Here is a 19120-nt window from a genome sequence, read left to right as displayed (position 1 = left end):
CTAAAAAATGCAGTTTCTTAAACACTGCAGCCTGGTAGCAACAAAGTCGAGTTAACTTTTGTCAGTTGGACTACGCAGTTATTGTTTTCAATAATAACCCAAACATCAATCAAGATATGAAAAGACATAAAGAGCTGATTGACCCCGACGTGATTTGAACACGCAACCTTCTGATCTGGAATCAGACGCTCTACCGTTGCGCCACGAGGTCATTTGAAAAGTGTTGTTGCTCCCATACTTCACATGAAAAGTGCATGATAAAATATATGGACACCATCTTGAAATTTGCTACTTATAATCACACTTTGGAAAAGATATAAACAAGGATGAATTAAGGTCTTCACTTTCAGATTCAGGGATTTCCAATTAAAAATTTAGAATATAGTAATAAACCCTTTTTTCTTACAAATTCAAAGATGACAATGGTATGAACAAATTAATAGGTGTTTCTGACTTGCCACAAATTTCCTGTTTTGAACTCAGTTCCCAATGATATATCTCATCAAAGGATTGTTGAAAAGATTTTATTCAGTAGAATTAAAAAAGCAATTTTTCAAACACTTTCCTGACAGGTGGCAACAAGATCATGATAATCTATTGTCAGTTAGAATACGCAGTTTCTGTTTTCAATCTTAACCCAAACATCGATCAACTTTTAAAAAGATGAAAGAGATACTTGAACGTGACATAATTTAAACATGCATCATTCTGACCAGGAGTAAGGCGCACTACCGTCAGTGTATGAGGACAGCTGTAAAACTTGCTTGCTCCCATAATTCACTTGTAAAGTGCATGAGGAAATATACAGACACCATCTTGAAATTTGCTACTTTTAATCACAGTTTAGAAAAGTAATAACAAGGATGAATTAGGATCTTCACGTTCCGATTCAGGGATTTCCAGTTTAAAGTTTAGATTCTAGTAATAAGCCTGATTTTCTTACAAATTCAAAGATGACAATGGTATGAACAAAGCGATAGGTGTTCCTGGTATTTATTACATTTATTAATGTTTTTAACTCAATTCCCAATAATATTTCTCATCAAAGTATTGTTGATAAGATTTTAATCTATAGAATTAAAAAAACACTTTTTTAAAAACTGTTCTGACCTGTGTCAACAACGTTGTGTTAATCTATTTTCAGTTGGATTACCCAGTTTCTGTTTTCAATCTTAACCCAAACATCGATCAAGCTATAAAAATATGAAAGAGCTGCTTGACCATGACGTGATTTGAATACACAACTTTCTGATATGGATTCAGAAGCACTACAGTTGAATTAAGATCTTCACAATCAGATTCAGTGATTTCCAGTCAAAAATTAAGAATCTGGTAATAAACCCTCTTTTCTTACAAATTCAAAGATGGCAATGGTAAAAATAAATTAATAGGTGCTTATGGCATTAATTACATTTATTAATGTTTGGAACTCAATTCCCAATAGCAATTCTTATCAAAGTCCTCTTGAAACGATTATAATCTGTAGAACTAAAAAATGCAGTTTCTTAAACACTGCAGCCTGGTAGCAACAAAGTCGAGTTAACTTTTGTCAAGTTGGACTACGCAGTTGCTGTTTTCAATAATAACCCAAACTTCAATCAATATATGAAAAGACATAAAGAGCTGATTGACCTTGACGTGATTTGAACACGCATCCTTCTGATCTGGAGTCAGACGCGCTACCGTTGCACCACGAGGTCATTTGAAAAGTGTTGTTGCTCCCATACTTCACATGAAAAGTGCATGATAAAATATATGGACACCATCTTGAAATTTGCTACTTATAATCACACTTTGGAAAAGATATAAACAAGGATGAATTAAGGTCTTCACTTTCAGATTCAGGGATTTCCAATTAAAAATTTAGAATATAGTAATAAACCCTTTTTTCTTACAAATTCAAAGATGACAATGGTATGAACAAATTAATAGGTGTTTCTGACTTGCCACAAATTTTCTGTTTTGAACTCAGTTCCCAATGATATATCTCATCAAAGATTGTTGAAAAGATTTTATTCAGTAGAATTAAAAAAGCAATTTTTCAAACACTTTCCTGACAGGTGGCAACAAGATCATGATAATCTATTGTCAGTTAGAATACGCAGTTTCTGTTTTCAATCTTAACCCAAACATCGATCAACTTTTAAAAAGATGAAAGAGATACTTGAACGTGACATAATTTAAACATGCATCATTCTGACCAGGAGTAAGGCGCACTACCGTCAGTGTATGAGGACAGCTGTAAAACTTGCTTGCTCCCATAATTCACTTGTAAAGTGCATGAGGAAATATACAGACGCCATCTTGAAATTTGCTACTTTAAATCACAGTTTAGAAAAGTAATAACAAAGATGAATTAGGATCTTCACGTTACGATTCAGGGATTTCCAGTTTAAAGTTTAGATTCTAGTAATAAGCCTGATTTTCTTACAAATTCAAAGATGACAATGGTATGAACAAAGCGATAGGTGTTCCTGGCATTTATTACATTTATTAATGTTTTTAACTCATTTCCCAATAATATTTCTCATCAAAGTATTGTTGATAAGATTTTAATCTATAGAATTAAAAAAACACTTTTTTAAAAACTGTTCTGACCTGTGTCAACAACGTTGTGTTAATCTATTTTCAGTTGGATTATCCAGTTTCTGTTTTCAATCTTAACCCAAACATAGATCAAGCTATAAAAATATGAAAGAGCTGCTTGACCATGACGTGATTTGAATACACAACTTTCTGATATGGATTCAGAAGCACTACAGTTGAATTAAGATCTTCACAATCAGATTCAGTGAATTCCAGTCAAAAATTAAGAATCTGGTAATAAACCCTCTTTTCTTACAAATTCAAAGATGGCAATGGTAAAAATAAATTAATAGGTGCTTATGGCATTAATTACATTTATTAATGTTTGGAACTCAATTCCCAATAACAATTCTTATCAAAGTCCCCTTGAAACGATTATAATCTGTAGAACTAAAAAATGCAGTTTCTTAAACACTGCAGCCTGGTAGCAACAAAGTCGAGTTAACTTTTGTCAGTTGGACTACGCAGTCACTGTTTTCAATAATAACCAAAACATCAATCAAGATATGAAAAGACATAATGAGCTGATTGACCCCGACGTGATTTGAACACGCAACCTTCTGAACTGGAGTTAGACGCGCTACCGTTGCGCCACGAGGTCAGTTGAAAAGTGTTGTTGCTCCCATACTTCACATGAAAAGTGCATGATAAAATATATGGACACCATCTTGAAATTTGCTACTTATAATCACAGTTTGGAAAAGATATAAACAAGGATGAATTAAGGTCTTCACTTTCAGATTCAGGGATTTCCAATTAAAAATTTAGAATATAGTAATAAACCCTTTTTTCTTACAAATTCAAAGATGACAATGGTATGAACAAATTAATAGGTGTTTCTGACTTGCCACAAATTTCCTGTTTTGAACTCAGTTCCCAATGATATATCTCATCAAAGGATTGTTGAAAAGATTTTATTCAGTAGAATTAAAAAAGCAATTTTTCAAACACTTTCCTGACAGGTGGCAACAAGATCATGATAATCTATTGTCAGTTAGAATACGCAGTTTCTGTTTTCAATCTTAACCCAAACATCGATCAACTTTTAAAAAGATGAAAGAGATACTTGAACGTGACATAATTTAAACATGCATCATTCTGACCAGGAGTAAGGCGCACTACCGTCAGTGTATGAGGACAGCTGTAAAACTTGCTTGCTCCCATAATTCACTTGTAAAGTGCATGAGGAAATATACAGACACCATCTTGAAATTTGCTACTTTTAATCACAGTTTAGAAAAGTAATAACAAGGATGAATTAGGATCTTCACGTTCCGATTCAGGGATTTCCAGTTTAAAGTTTAGATTCTAGTAATAAGCCTGATTTTCTTACAAATTCAAAGATGACAATGGTATGAACAAAGCGATAGGTGTTCCTGGTATTTATTACATTTATTAATGTTTTTAACTCAATTCCCAATAATATTTCTCATCAAAGTATTGTTGATAAGATTTTAATCTATAGAATTAAAAAAACACTTTTTTAAAAACTGTTCTGACCTGTGTCAACAACGTTGTGTTAATCTATTTTCAGTTGGATTACCCAGTTTCTGTTTTCAATCTTAACCCAAACATCGATCAAGCTATAAAAATATGAAAGAGCTGCTTGACCATGACGTGATTTGAATACACAACTTTCTGATATGGATTCAGAAGCACTACAGTTGAATTAAGATCTTCACAATCAGATTCAGTGATTTCCAGTCAAAAATTAAGAATCTGGTAATAAACCCTCTTTTCTTACAAATTCAAAGATGGCAATGGTAAAAATAAATTAATAGGTGCTTATGGCATTAATTACATTTATTAATGTTTGGAACTCAATTCCCAATAACAATTCTTATCAAAGTCCTCTTGAAACGATTATAATCTGTAGAACTAAAAAATGCAGTTTCTTAAACACTGCAGCCTGGTAGCAACAAAGTCGAGTTAACTTTTCTCAAGTTGGACTACGCAGTTGCTGTTTTCAATAATAACCCAAACTTCAATCAATATATGAAAAGACATAAAGAGCTGATTGACCTTGACGTGATTTGAACACGCAACCTTCTGATCTGGAGTCAGACGCGCTACCGTTGCACCACGAGGTCATTTGAAAAGTGTTGTTGCTCCCATACTTCACATGAAAAGTGCATGATAAAATATATGGACACCATCTTGAAATTTGCTACTTATAATCACACTTTGGAAAAGATATAAACAAGGATGAATTAAGGTCTTCACTTTCAGATTCAGGGATTTCCAATTAAAAATTTAGAATATAGTAATAAACCCTTTTTTCTTACAAATTCAAAGATGACAATGGTATGAACAAATTAATAGGTGTTTCTGACTTGCCACAAATTTTCTGTTTTGAACTCAGTTCCCAATGATATATCTCATCAAAGATTGTTGAAAAGATTTTATTCAGTAGAATTAAAAAAGCAATTTTTCAAACACTTTCCTGACAGGTGGCAACAAGATCATGATAATCTATTGTCAGTTAGAATACGCAGTTTCTGTTTTCAATCTTAACCCAAACATCGATCAACTTTTAAAAAGATGAAAGAGATACTTGAACGTGACATAATTTAAACATGCATCATTCTGACGAGAAGTAAGGCGCACTACCGTCAGTGTATGAGGACAGCTGTAAAACTTGCTTGCTCCCATAATTCACTTGTAAAGTGCATGAGGAAATATACAGACACCATCTTGAAATTTGCTACTTTAAATCACAGTTTAGAAAAGTAATAACAAAGAAGAATTAGGATCTTCACGTTACGATTCAGGGATTTCCAGTTTAAAGTTTAGATTCTAGTAATAAGCCTGATTTTCTTACAAATTCAAAGATGACAATGGTATGAACAAAGCGATAGGTGTTCCTGGCATTTATTACATTTATTAATGTTTTTAACTCATTTCCCAATAATATTTCTCATCAAAGTATTGTTGATAAGATTTTAATCTATAGAATTAAAAAAACACTTTTTTAAAAACTGTTCTGACCTGTGTCAACAACGTTGTGTTAATCTATTTTCAGTTGGATTATCCAGTTTCTGTTTTCAATCTTAACCCAAACATAGATCAAGCTATAAAAATATGAAAGAGCTGCTTGACCATGACGTGATTTGAATACACAACTTTCTGATATGGATTCAGAAGCACTACAGTTGAATTAAGATCTTCACAATCAGATTCAGTGAATTCCAGTCAAAAATTAAGAATCTGGTAATAAACCCTCTTTTCTTACAAATTCAAAGATGGCAATGGTAAAAATAAATTAATAGGTGCTTATGGCATTAATTACATTTATTAATGTTTGGAACTCAATTCCCAATAACAATTCTTATCAAAGTCCCCTTGAAACGATTATAATCTGTAGAACTAAAAAATGCAGTTTCTTAAACACTGCAGCCTGGTAGCAACAAAGTCGAGTTAACTTTTGTCAGTTGGACTACGCAGTCACTGTTTTCAATAATAACCAAAACATCAATCAAGATATGAAAAGACATAATGAGCTGATTGACCCCGACGTGATTTGAACACGCAACCTTCTGATCTGGAGTTAGACGCGCTACCGTTGCCCCACGAGGTCAGTTGAAAAGTGTTGTTGCTCCCATACTTCACATGAAAAGTGCATGATAAAATATATAGACACCATCTTGAAATTTGCTACTTATAATCACAGTTTGGAAAAGATATAAACAAGGATGAATTAAGGTCTTCACTTTCAAATTCAGGGATTTCCAATTAAAAATTTAGAATATAGTAATAAACCCTTTTTTCTTACAAATTCAAAGATGACAATGGTATGAACAAATTAATAGGTGTTTCTGACTTGCCACAAATTTCCTGTTTTGAACTCAGTTCCCAATGATATATCTCATCAAAGGATTGTTGAAAAGATTTTATTCAGTAGAATTAAAAAAGCAATTTTTCAAACACTTTCCTGACAGGTGGCAACAAGATCATGATAATCTATTGTCAGTTAGAATACGCAGTTTCTGTTTTCAATCTTAACCCAAACATCGATCAACTTTTAAAAAGATGAAAGAGATACTTGAACGTGACATAATTTAAACATGCATCATTCTGACCAGGAGTAAGGTGCACTACCGTCAGTGTATGAGGACAGCTGTAAAACTTGCTTCCTCCCATAATTCACTTGTAAAGTGCATGAGGAAATATACAGACACCATCTTGAAATTTGCTACTTTAAATCACAGTTTAGAAAAGTAATAACAAGGATGAATTAGGATCTTCACGTTCCGATTCAGGGATTTCCAGTTTAAAGTTTAGATTCTAGTAATAAGCCTGATTTTCTTACAAATTCAAAGATGACAATGGTATGAACAAAGCGATAGGTGTTCCTGGCATTTATTACATTTATTAATGTTTTTAACTCAATTCCCAATAATATTTCTCATCAAAGTATTGTTGATAAGATTTTAATCTATAGAATTAAAAAAACACTTTTTTAAAAACTGTTCTGACCTGTGTCAACAACGTTGAGTTAATCTATTTTCAGTTGGATTACCCAGTTTCTGTTTTCAATCTTAACCCAAACATCGATCAAGCTATAAAAATATGAAAGAGCTGCTTGACCATGACGTGATTTGAATACACAACTTTCTGATATGGATTCAGAAGCACTACAGTTGAATTAAGATCTTCACAATCAGATTCAGTGATTTCCAGTCAAAAATTAAGAATCTGGTAATAAACCCTCTTTTCTTACAAATTCAAAGATGGCAATGGTAAAAATAAATTAATAGGTGCTTATGGCATTAATTACATTTATTAATGTTTGGAACTCAATTCCCAATAACAATTCTTATCAAAGTCCTCTTGAAACGATTATAATCTGTAGAACTAAAAAATGCAGTTTCTTAAACACTGCAGCCTGGTAGCAACAAAGTCGAGTTAACTTTTGTCAAGTTGGACTACGCAGTTGCTGTTTTCAATAATAACCCAAACTTCAATCAATATATGAAAAGACATAAAGAGCTGATTGACCTTGACGTGATTTGAACACGCAACCTTCTGATGTGGAGTCAGACGCGCTACCGTTGCGCCACGAGGTCATTTGAAAAGTGTTATTGCTCCCATACTTCACATGAAAAGTGCATGATAAAATATATGGACACCATCTTGAAATTTGCTACTTATAATCACACTTTGGAAAAGATATAAACAAGGATGAATTAAGGTCTTCACTTTCAGATTCAGGGATTTCCAATTAAAAATTTAGAATATAGTAATAAACCCTTTTTTCTTACAAATTCAAAGATGACAATGGTATGAACAAATTAATAGGTGTTTCTGACTTGCCACAAATTTTCTGTTTTGAACTCAGTTCCCAATGATATATCTCATCAAAGATTGTTGAAAAGATTTTATTCAGTAAAATTAAAAAAGCAATTTTTCAAACACTTTCCTGACAGGTGGCAACAAGATCATGATAATCTATTGTCAGTTAGAATACGCAGTTTCTGTTTTCAATCTTAACCCAAACATCGATCAACTTTTAAAAAGATGAAAGAAATACTTGAACGTGACATAATTTAAACATGCATCATTCTGACCAGGAGTAAGGCGCACTACCGTCAGTGTATGAGGACAGCTGTAAAACTTGCTTGTTCCCATAATTCACTTGTAAAGGGCATGAGGAAATATACAGACACCATCTTGAAATTTGCTACTGTAAATCACAGTTTAGAAAAGTAATAACAAGGATGAATTAGGATCTTCACGTTCCGATTCAGGGATTTCCAGTTTAAAGTTTAGATTCTAGTAATAAGCCTGATTTTCTTACAAATTCAAAGATGACAATGGTATGAACAAAGCGATAGGTGTTCCTGGCATTTATTACATTTATTAATGTTTTTAACTCATTTCCCAATAATATTTCTCATCAAAGTATTGTTGATAAGATTTTAATCTATAGAATTAAAAAAACACTTTTTTAAAAACTGTTCTGACCTGTGTCAACAACGTTGTGTTAATCTATTTTCAGTTGGATTATCCAGTTTCTGTTTTCAATCTTAACCCAAACATAGATCAAGCTATAAAAATATGAAAGAGCTGCTTGACCATGACGTGATTTGAATACACAACTTTCTGATATGGATTCAGAAGCACTACAGTTGAATTAAGATCTTCACAATCAGATTCAGTGAATTCCAGTCAAAAATTAAGAATCTGGTAATAAACCCTCTTTTCTTACAAATTCAAAGATGGCAATGGTAAAAATAAATTAATAGGGGCTTATGGCATTAATTACATTTATTAATGTTTTGAACTCAATTCCCAATAACAATTCTTATCAAAGTCCCCTTGAAACGATTATAATCTGTAGAACTAAAAAATGCAGTTTCTTAAACACTGCAGCCTGGTAGCAACAAAGTCGAGTTAACTTTTGTCAGTTGGACTACGCAGTTACTGTTTTCAATAATAACCAAAACATCAATCAAGATATGAAAAGACATAATGAGCTGATTGACCCCGACGTGATTTGAACACACAACCTTCTGATCTGGAGTTAGACGCGCTACCGTTGCGCCACGAGGTCAGTTGAAAAGTATTGTTGCTCCCATACTTCACATGAAAAGTGCATGATAAAATATATGGACACCATCTTGAAATTTGCTACTTATAATCACAGTTTGGAAAAGATATAAACAAGGATGAATTAAGGTCTTCACTTTCAGATTCAGGGATTTCCAATTAAAAATTTAGAATATAGTAATAAACCCTTTTTTCTTACAAATTCAAAGATGACAATGGTATGAACAAATTAATAGGTGTTTCTGACTTGCCACAAATTTCCTGTTTTGAACTCAGTTCCCAATGATATATCTCATCAAAGGATTGTTGAAAAGATTTTATTCAGTAGAATTAAAAAAGCAATTTTTCAAACACTTTCCTGACAGGTGGCAACAAGATCATGATAATCTATTGTCAGTTAGAATACGCAGTTTCTGTTTTCAATCTTAACCCAAACATCGATCAACTTTTAAAAAGATGAAAGAGATACTTGAACGTGACATAATTTAAACATGCATCATTCTGACCAGGAGTAAGGCGCACTACCGTCAGTGTATGAGGACAGCTGTAAAACTTGCTTCCTCCCATAATTCACTTGTAAAGTGCATGAGGAAATATACAGACACCATCTTGAAATTTGCTACTTTAAATCACAGTTTAGAAAAGTAATAACAAGGATGAATTAGGATCTTCACGTTCCGATTCAGGGATTTCCAGTTTAAAGTTTAGATTCTAGTAATAAGTCTGATTTTCTTACAAATTCAAAGATGACAATGGTATGAACAAAGCGATAGGTGTTCCTGGCATTTATTACATTTATTAATGTTTTTAACTCAATTCCCAATAATATTTCTCATCAAAGTATTGTTGATAAGATTTTAATCTATAGAATTAAAAAAACACTTTTTTAAAAACTGTTCTGACCTGTGTCAACAACGTTGAGTTAATCTATTTTCAGTTGGATTACCCAGTTTCTGTTTTCAATCTTAACCCAAACATCGATCAAGCTATAAAAATATGAAAGAGCTGCTTGACCATGACGTGATTTGAATACACAACTTTCTGATATGGATTCAGAAGCACTACAGTTGAATTAAGATCTTCACAATCAGATTCAGTGATTTCCAGTCAAAAATTAAGAATCTGGTAATAAACCCTCTTTTCTTACAAATTCAAAGATGGCAATGGTAAAAATAAATTAATAGGTGCTTATGGCATTAATTACATTTATTAATGTTTGGAACTCAATTCCCAATAACAATTCTTATCAAAGTCCTCTTGAAACGATTATAATCTGTAGAACTAAAAAATGCAGTTTCTTAAACACTGCAGCCTGGTAGCAACAAAGTCGAGTTAACTTTTGTCAAGTTGGACTACGCAGTTGCTGTTTTCAATAATAACCCAAACTTCAATCAATATATGAAAAGACATAAAGAGCTGATTGACCTTGACGTGATTTGAACACGCAACCTTCTGATCTGGAGTCAGACGCGCTACCGTTGCACCACGAGGTCATTTGAAAAGTGTTGTTGCTCCCATACTTCACATGAAAAGTGCATGATAAAATGTATGGACACCATCTTGAAATTTGCTACTTATAATCACACTTTGGAAAAGATATAAACAAGGATGAATTAAGGTCTTCACTTTCAGATTCAGGGATTTCCAATTAAAAATTTAGAATATAGTAATAAACCCTTTTTTCTTACAAATTCAAAGATGACAATGGTATGAACAAATTAATAGGTGTTTCTGACTTGCCACAAATTTTCTGTTTTGAACTCAGTTCCCAATGATATATCTCTTCAAAGATTGTTGAAAAGATTTTATTCAGTAGAATTAAAAAAGCAATTTTTCAAACACTTTCCTGACAGGTGGCAACAAGATCATGATAATCTATTGTCAGTTAGAATACGCAGTTTCTGTTTTCAATCTTAACCCAAACATCGATCAACTTTTAAAAAGATGAAAGAGATACTTGAACGTGACATAATTTAAACATGCATCATTCTGACGAGAAGTAAGGCGCACTACCGTCAGTGTATGAGGACAGCTGTAAAACTTGCTTGCTCCCATAATTCACTTGTAAAGTGCATGAGGAAATATACAGACACCATCTTGAAATTTGCTACTTTAAATCACAGTTTAGAAAAGTAATAACAAAGAAGAATTAGGATCTTCACGTTACGATTCAGGGATTTCCAGTTTAAAGTTTAGATTCTAGTAATAAGCCTGATTTTCTTACAAATTCAAAGATGACAATGGCATGAACAAAGCGATAGGTGTTCCTGGCATTTATTACATTTATTAATGTTTTTAACTCATTTCCCAATAATATTTCTCATCAAAGTATTGTTGATAAGATTTTAATCTATAGAATTAAAAAAACACTTTTTTAAAAACTGTTCTGACCTGTGTCAACAACGTTGTGTTAATCTATTTTCAGTTGGATTATCCAGTTTCTGTTTTCAATCTTAACCCAAACATAGATCAAGCTATAAAAATATGAAAGAGCTGCTTGACCATGACGTGATTTGAATACACAACTTTCTGATATGGATTCAGAAGCACTACAGTTGAATTAAGATCTTCACAATCAGATTCAGTGAATTCCAGTCAAAAATTAAGAATCTGGTAATAAACCCTCTTTTCTTACAAATTCAAAAATGGCAATGGTAAAAATAAATTAATAGGTGCTTATGGCATTAATTACATTTATTAATGTTTGGAACTCAATTCCCAATAACAATTCTTATCAAAGTCCCCTTGAAACGATTATAATCTGTAGAACTAAAAAATGCAGTTTCTTAAACACTGCAGCCTGGTAGCAACAAAGTCGAGTTAACTTTTGTCAGTTGGACTACGCAGTCACTGTTTTCAATAATAACCAAAACATCAATCAAGATATGAAAAGACATAAAGAGCTGATTGACCCCGACGTGATTTGAACACACAACCTTCTGATCTGGAGTCAGACGCACTACCGTTGCGCCACGAGGTCAGTTGAAAAGTGTTGTTGCTCCCATACTTCACATGAAAAGTGCATGATAAAATATATGGACACCATCTTGAAATTTGCTACTTATAATCACAGTTTGGAAAAGATATAAACAAGGATGAATTAAGGTCTTCACTTTCAGATTCAGGGATTTCCAATTAAAAATTTAGAATATAGTAATAAACCCTTTTTTCCTACAAATTCAAAGATGACAATGGTATGAACAAATTAATAGGTGTTTCTGACTTGCCACAAATTTTCTGTTTTGAACTCAGTTCCCAACGATATATCTCATCAAAGATTGTTGAAAGGATTTTATTCAGTAGAATTAAAAAAGCAATTTTTCAAACACTTTCCTGACAGGTGGCAACAAGATCATGATAATCTATTGTCAGTTAGAATACGCAGTTTCTATTTTCAATCTTAACCCAAACATCGATCAACTTTTAAAAAGATGAAAGAGATACTTGAACGTGACATAATTTAAACATGCATCATTCTGACCAGGAGTAAGGCGCACTACCGTCAGTGTATGAGGACAGCTGTAAAACTTGCTTGCTCCCATAATTCACTTGTAAAGTGCATGAGGAAATATACAGACACCATCTTGAAATTTGCTACTTTAAATCACAGTTTAGAAAATTAATAACAAGGATGAATTAGGATCTTCACGTTCCGATTCAGGGATTTCCAGTTTAAAGTTTAGATTCTAGTAATAAGCCTGATTTTCTTACAAATTCAAAGATGACAATGGTATGAACAAAGCGATAGGTGTTCCTGGCATTTATTACATTTATTAATGTTTTTAACTCAATTCCCAATAATATTTCTCATCAAAGTATTGTTGATAAGATTTTAATCTATAGAATTAAAAAAACACTTTTTTAAAAACTGTTCTGACCTGTGTCAACAACGTTGAGTTAATCTATTTTCAGTTGGATTACCCAGTTTCTGTTTTCAATCTTAACCCAAACATCGATCAAGCTATAAAAATATGAAAGAGCTGCTTGACCATGACGTGATTTGAATACACAACTTTCTGATATGGATTCAGAAGCACTACAGTTGAATTAAGATCTTCACAATCAGATTCAGTGATTTCCAGTCAAAAATTAAGAATCTGGTAATAAACCCTCTTTTCTTACAAATTCAAAGATGGCAATGGTAAAAATAAATTAATAGGTGCTTATGGCATTAATTACATTTATTAATGTTTGGAACTCAATTCCCAATAACAATTCTTATCAAAGTCCTCTTGAAACGATTATAATCTGTAGAACTAAAAAATGCAGTTTCTTAAACACTGCAGCCTGGTAGCAACAAAGTCGAGTTAACTTTTGTCAAGTTGGACTACGCAGTTGCTGTTTTCAATAATAACCCAAACATCAATCAAGATATGAAAAGACATAAAGGGCTGATTGACCCCGACGTGATTTGAACATGCAACCTTATGATCTGGAGTGAGACGCGCTACCTTTGCGCCACGAGGTCATTTGAAAAGTGTTGTTGCTCCCATACTTCACATGAAAAGTGCATGATAAAATATATGGACACCATCTTGAAATTTGCTACTTATAATCACAGTTTGGAAAAGATATAAGCTAGGATGAATTAAGGTCTTCACTTTCAGATTCAGGGATTTCCAATTAAAAATTTAGAATATAGTAATAAACCCTTTTTTCTTACAAATTCAAAGATGACAATGGTATGAACAAATTAATAGGTGTTTCTGACTTGCCACAAATTTTCTGTTTTGAACTCAGTTCCCAATGATATATCTCAAAGGATTGTTGAAAAGATATTATTCGGTAGAATTAAAAAAGCAATTTTTCAAACACTTTCCTGACAGGTGGCAACAAGATCATGATAATCTATTGTCAGTTAGAATACGCAGTTTCTGTTTTCAATCTTAACCCAAACATCGATCAACTTTTAAAAAGATGAAAGAGATACTTGAACGTGATATAATTTAAACATGCATCATTCTGACCAGGAGTAAGGCGCACTACCGTCAGTGTATGAGGACAGCTGTAAAACTTGCTTGCTCCCATAATTCACTTGTAAAGTGCATGAGGAAATATACAGACACCATCTTGAAATTTGCTACTTTAAATCACAGTTTAGAAAAGTAATAACAAGGATGAATTAGGATCTTCACGTTCCGATTCAGGGATTTCCAGTTTAAAGTTTAGATTCTAGTAATAAGCCTGATTTTCTTACAAATTCAAAGATGACAATGGTATGAACAAAGCGATAGGTGTTTCTGGCATTTATTACATTTATTAATGTTTTTAACTCAATTCCCAATAATATTTCTCATCAAAGTATTGTTGATAAGATTTTAATCTATAGAATTAAAAAAACACTTTTTTAAAAACTGTTCTGACCTGTGTCAACAACGTTGTGTTAATCTATTTTCAGTTGGATTACCCAGTTTCTGTTTTCAATCTTAACCCAAACATCGATCAAGCTATAAAAATATGAAAGAGCTGTTTGACCATCACGTGATTTGAATACACAACTTTCTGATATGGATTCAGAAGCACTACAGTTGAATTAAGATTTCACAATCAGATTCAGTGATTTCCAGTCAAAAATTAAGAATCTGGTAATAAACCCTCTTTTCTTACAAATTCAAAGATGGCAATGGTAAAAATAAATTAATAGGTGCTTATGGCATTAATTACATTTATTAATGTTTGGAACTCAATTCCCAATAACATTTCTTATCAAAGTCCTCTTGAAACGATTATAATCTGTAGAACTAAAAAATGCAGTTTCTTAAGCACTGCAGCCTGGTAGCAACAAAGTCGAGTTAACTATTGTCAAGTTGGACTACGCAGTTACTGTTCTCAATAATAACCCAAACATGAATCAAGATATGAAAAGACATAAAGAGCTGATTGACCCTGACGTGATTTGAACACGCACCCTTCTGATCTGGAGTCAGACGCGCTACCGTTGCGCCACGAGGTCAGTTGAAAAGTGTTGTTGCTCCCATACTTCACATGAAAAGTGCATGATAAAATATATGGACATGATCTTGAAATTTGTTACTTATAATCACAGTTTGGAAAAGATATAAACAAGGATGAATTAAGGTCTTCACTTTCAGATTCAGGGATTTCCAATTCAAAATTTAGAATGTAGTAATAAACCCTTTTTTCTTACATATTCAAAGATGACAATGGTATGAACAAATTAATAGGTGTTTCTGACTTGCCACAAATTTTCTGTTTTGAACTCAGTTCCCAATGATATATCTCATCAAAGGATTGTTGAAAAGATATTCTTCGGTAGAATTAAAAAAGCAAGTTTTCAAACACTTTCCTGACAGGTGGCAACAAGATCATGATAATCTATTGTCAGTTAGAATACGCAGTTTCTGTTTTCAATCTTAACCCAAACATCGATCAACTTTTAAAAAGATGAAAGAGATACTTGAACGTGACATAATTTAAACATGCATCATTCTGACCAGGAGTAAGGCGCACTACCGTCAGTGTATGAGGACAGCTGTAAAACTTGCTTGCTCCCATAATTCACTTGTAAAGTGCATGAGGAAATATACAGACACCATCTTGAAATTTGCTACTTTAAATCACAGTTTAGAAAAGTAATAACAAGGATGAATTAGGATCTTCACGTTCCGATTCAGGGATTTCCAGTTTAAAGTTTAGATTCTAGTAATAAGCCTGATTTTCTTACAAATTCAAAGATGACAATGGTATGAACAAAGCGATAGGTGTTCCTGGCATTTATTACATTTATTAATGTTTTTAACTCAATTCCCAATAATATTTCTCATCAAAGTATTGTTGATAAGATTTTAATCTATAGAATTAAAAAAACACTTTTTTAAAAACTGTTCTGACCTGTGTCAACAACGTAGTGTTAATCTATTTTCAGTTGGATTACCCAGTTTCTGTTTTCAATCTTAACCCAAACATCGATCAACTATAAAAATATGAAAGAGCTGCTTGACCATGACGTGATTTGAATACACAACTTTCTGATATGGATTCAGAAGCACTACAGTTGAATTAAGATCTTCACAATCAGATTCAGTGATTTCCAGTCAAAAATTAAGAATTTGGTAATAAACCCTCTTTTCTTACAGATTCAAAAATGGCAATGGTAAAAATAAATTAATAGGTGCTTATGGCATTAATTACATTTATTAATGTTTGGAACTCAATTCCCAATAATTAATTCTTATCAAAGTCCTCTTGAAACGATTATAATCTGTAGAACTAAAAAATGCAGTTTCTTAAACACTGCAGCCTGGTAGCAACAAAGTCGAGTTAACTTTTGTCAAGTTGGACTACGAAGTTGCTGTTTTCAATAATAACCCAAACATCAATCAAGATATGAAAAGACATAAAGAGCTGATTGACCCCGACGTGATTTGAACACGCTACCATTGCACCACGAGGTTAGTTTAAAAGTGTTGTTGCTCCCATACTTCACATGAAAAGTGCATGATAAAATATATGGACACCATCTTGAAATTTGCTACTTACAATCACAGTTTGGAAAAGATATAAACAAGGATGAATTAAGGTCTTCACTTTCAGATTCAGGGATTTCCAATTAAAAATTTAGAATATAGTAATAAACCCTTTTTTCTTACAAATTCAAAGATGACAATGGTATGAACAAATTAATAGGTGTTTCTGACTTGCCACAAATTTTCTGTTTTGAACTCAGTTCCCAATGATATATCTCATCAAAGGATTGTTGAAAAGATTTTATTCAGTAGAATTAAAAAAGCAATTTTTCAAACACTTTCCTGACAGGTGGCAACAAGATCATGATAATCTATTGTCAGTTAGAATACGCAGTTTCTGTTTTCAATCTTAACCCAAACATCGATCAACTTTTAAAAAGATGAAAGAGATACTTGAACGTGACATAATTTAAACATGCATCATTCTGACCAGGAGTAAGGCGCACTACCGTCAGTGCATGAGGACAGCTGTAAAACTTGCTTGCTCCCATAATTCACTTGTAAAGTGCATGAGGAAATATACAGACACCATCTTGAAATTTGCTACTTTAAATCACAGTTTAGAAAAGTAATAACAAGGATGAATTAGGATCTTCACGTTCCGATTCAGAGATTTCCAGTTTAAAGTTTAGATTCTAGTAATAAGCCTGATTTTCTTACAAATTCAAAGATGACAATGGTATGAACAAAGCGATAGGTGTTCCTGGCATTTATTACATTTATTAATGTTTTTAACTCAATTCCCAATAATATTTCTCATCAAAGTATTGTTGATAAGATTTTAATCTATAGAATTAAAAAAACACTTTTTTAAAAACTGTTCTGACCTGTGTCAACAAAGTTGTGTTAATCTATTTTCAGTTGGATTACCCAGTTTCTGTTTTCAATCTTAACCCAAACATCGATCAAGCTATAAAAATATGAAAGAGCTGCTTGACCATGACGTGATTTGAATACACAACTTTCTGATATGGATTCAGAAGCACTACAGTTGAATTAAGATCTTCACAATCAGATTCAGTGATTTCCAGTCAAAAATTAAGAATCTGGTAATAAACCCTCTTTTCTTACAAATTCAAAGATGGCAATGGTAAAAATAAATTAATAGGTGCTTATGGCATTAATTACATTTATTAATGTTTGGAACTCAATTCCCAATAACAATTCTTATCAAAGTCCTCTTGAAACGATTATAATCTGTAGAACTAAAAAATGCAGTTTCTTAAACACTGCAGCCTGGTAGCAACAAAGTCGAGTTAACTTTTGTCAGTTGGACTACGCAGTTACTGTTTTCAATAATAACCCAACCATCAATCAAGATATGAAAAGACATAAAGAGCTGATTGACCCCGACGTGATTTGAAAACACAACCTTATGATCTGGAGTCAGACGCACTACCGTTGCGCCACGAGGTCAGTTGAAAAGTGTTGTTGCTCCCATACTTCACATGAAAAGTGCATGATAAAATATTTGGACACCATCTTGAAATTTGCTACTTATAATCACAGTTTGGAAAAGATATAGACAAGGATGAATTAAGGTCTTCACTTTCAGATTCAGGGATTTCCAATTAAAAATTTAGAATATAGTAATAAACCCTTTTTTCTTACAAATTCAAAGATGACAATGGTATGAACAAATTAATAGGTGGTTCTGACTTGCCACAAATTTTCTGTTTTGAACTCGGTTCCCAATGATATATCTCATCAAAGGATTGTTGAAAAGATTTTATTCAGTAGAATTAAAAAAGCAATTTTTCAAACACTTTCCTGACAGGTGGCAACAAGATCATGATAATCTATTGTCAGTTAGAATACGCAGTTTCTGTTTTCAATCTTAACCCACACATCGATCAACTTTTAAAAAGATGAAAGAGATACTTGAACGTGACATAATTTAAACATGCATCATTCTGACCTGGAGTAAGGTGCACTACCATCAGTGTATGAGGACAGCAGTAAAACCTGCTTGCTCCCATAATTCACTTGTAAAGTGCATGAGGAAATATACAGACACCATCTTGAAATTTGCTACTTTAAATCACAGTTTAGAAAAGTAATAACAAGGATGAATTAGGATCTTCACGTTCCGATTCAGGGATTTCCAGTTTAAAGTTTAGATTCTAGTAATAAGCCTGATTTTCTTACAAATTCAAAGATGACAATGGTATGAACAAAGCGATAGGTGTTCCTGGCATTTATTACATTTATTAATGTTTTTAACTCAATTCCCAATAATATTTCTCATCAAAGTATTGTTGATAAGATTTTAATCTATAGAATTAAAAAAACACTTTTTTAAAAACTGTTCTGACCTGTGTCAACAACGTTGTGTTAATCTATTTTCAGTTGGATTACCCAGTTTCTGTTTTCAATCTTAACCCAAACATCGATCAAGCTATAAAAATATGAAAGAGCTGCTTGACCATGACGTGATTTGAATACACAACTTTCTGATATGGATTCAGAAGCACTACAGTTGAATTAAGATCTTCACA

The 19120-nt window shown here is 32.7% G+C and overlaps 10 non-coding genes across 10 annotated transcripts; all 10 read right to left on the bottom strand.

Moving 5' to 3' along the window:
• Positions 1-139: 139 nt before the first annotated feature.
• On the bottom strand, positions 140-211 carry TRNAW-CCA (transfer RNA tryptophan (anticodon CCA)). Its single transcript has one exon. It is a non-coding gene; the product is annotated as a tRNA-Trp (tRNA).
• Positions 212-1628: 1417 nt separating this feature from the next.
• On the bottom strand, positions 1629-1700 carry TRNAW-CCA (transfer RNA tryptophan (anticodon CCA)). The gene has a single exon. It is a non-coding gene; the product is annotated as a tRNA-Trp (tRNA).
• A 1415-nt stretch (positions 1701-3115) lies between these two features.
• Positions 3116-3187, bottom strand: TRNAW-CCA (transfer RNA tryptophan (anticodon CCA)). Its single transcript has one exon. It is a non-coding gene; the product is annotated as a tRNA-Trp (tRNA).
• Positions 3188-4604: 1417 nt separating this feature from the next.
• Positions 4605-4676, bottom strand: TRNAW-CCA (transfer RNA tryptophan (anticodon CCA)). The gene has a single exon. It is a non-coding gene; the product is annotated as a tRNA-Trp (tRNA).
• A 1415-nt stretch (positions 4677-6091) lies between these two features.
• On the bottom strand, positions 6092-6163 carry TRNAW-CCA (transfer RNA tryptophan (anticodon CCA)). Its single transcript has one exon. It is a non-coding gene; the product is annotated as a tRNA-Trp (tRNA).
• Positions 6164-7580: 1417 nt separating this feature from the next.
• Positions 7581-7652, bottom strand: TRNAW-CCA (transfer RNA tryptophan (anticodon CCA)). Its single transcript has one exon. It is a non-coding gene; the product is annotated as a tRNA-Trp (tRNA).
• A 1415-nt stretch (positions 7653-9067) lies between these two features.
• On the bottom strand, positions 9068-9139 carry TRNAW-CCA (transfer RNA tryptophan (anticodon CCA)). Its single transcript has one exon. It is a non-coding gene; the product is annotated as a tRNA-Trp (tRNA).
• A 1417-nt stretch (positions 9140-10556) lies between these two features.
• Positions 10557-10628, bottom strand: TRNAW-CCA (transfer RNA tryptophan (anticodon CCA)). Its single transcript has one exon. It is a non-coding gene; the product is annotated as a tRNA-Trp (tRNA).
• Positions 10629-12043: 1415 nt separating this feature from the next.
• Positions 12044-12115, bottom strand: TRNAW-CCA (transfer RNA tryptophan (anticodon CCA)). Its single transcript has one exon. It is a non-coding gene; the product is annotated as a tRNA-Trp (tRNA).
• A 2901-nt stretch (positions 12116-15016) lies between these two features.
• On the bottom strand, positions 15017-15088 carry TRNAW-CCA (transfer RNA tryptophan (anticodon CCA)). The gene has a single exon. It is a non-coding gene; the product is annotated as a tRNA-Trp (tRNA).
• Positions 15089-19120: the final 4032 nt, after the last annotated feature.

Source organism: Dendrobates tinctorius, unplaced genomic scaffold (genome assembly GCF_039654945.1).
Source record: "Dendrobates tinctorius isolate UK_male_01 unplaced genomic scaffold, ASM3965494v1 ptg000178l, whole genome shotgun sequence".
NCBI lineage: Eukaryota > Metazoa > Chordata > Amphibia > Anura > Dendrobatidae > Dendrobates > Dendrobates tinctorius.
This window is presented reverse-complemented; position numbering and strand designations above follow the sequence as displayed.